The sequence below is a fragment of the Choristoneura fumiferana genome, chromosome 26, assembly GCF_025370935.1.
Source record: "Choristoneura fumiferana chromosome 26, NRCan_CFum_1, whole genome shotgun sequence".
NCBI classification, from domain to species: domain Eukaryota; kingdom Metazoa; phylum Arthropoda; class Insecta; order Lepidoptera; family Tortricidae; genus Choristoneura; species Choristoneura fumiferana.
Genome location: NC_133497.1, coordinates 4,805,614 through 4,806,026, shown reverse-complemented (window position 1 = coordinate 4,806,026; position 413 = coordinate 4,805,614). Strand labels below are relative to the sequence as shown.

The window sequence follows — 413 nt, the reverse complement described above, 5'->3', positions numbered from 1 at the left end:
TTTTATAGCCTATATCACTCCGACAGTTATGACGAATTCAATTCCTCTATACGTCTTGTTTAAAATCTGTCTAGCCGTTTAGGCTGCAGCGAGGACCAAAGAAATGGACATACACACCCACATACATACATACATATGTACATGCGCTCGAAAACATAACCCTCCTTCGGGCAGTCGGGTAAAAAGTACCTGGGTGACCGAGCTTCTGTCAGAGTTCTTTCTTTAAACAGTGTTTTGGAGAAAATACGTCATTTTATAGTAAAACGTAACTAAATAAATATATAATAATTAAAACATAATTATTATATAGATTTCCAATTTTCTGGTTCAATACTATATACTGCTAAACCATCAAGCAGGTGACAATGATATCGAAATTAGCGATCTTATTCCGTGTCAATTAATTCCTCTTA

General features: G+C 35.1%; 1 protein-coding gene across 2 annotated transcripts in view; it reads left to right on the top strand.

Moving 5' to 3' along the window:
- Nucleotides 1-413, top strand: part of LOC141442675 (luciferin 4-monooxygenase-like) — a 46,722-nt gene that overhangs the window by 26,813 nt on the left and 19,496 nt on the right. The gene's annotated exons all lie outside the window — the stretch shown is intronic.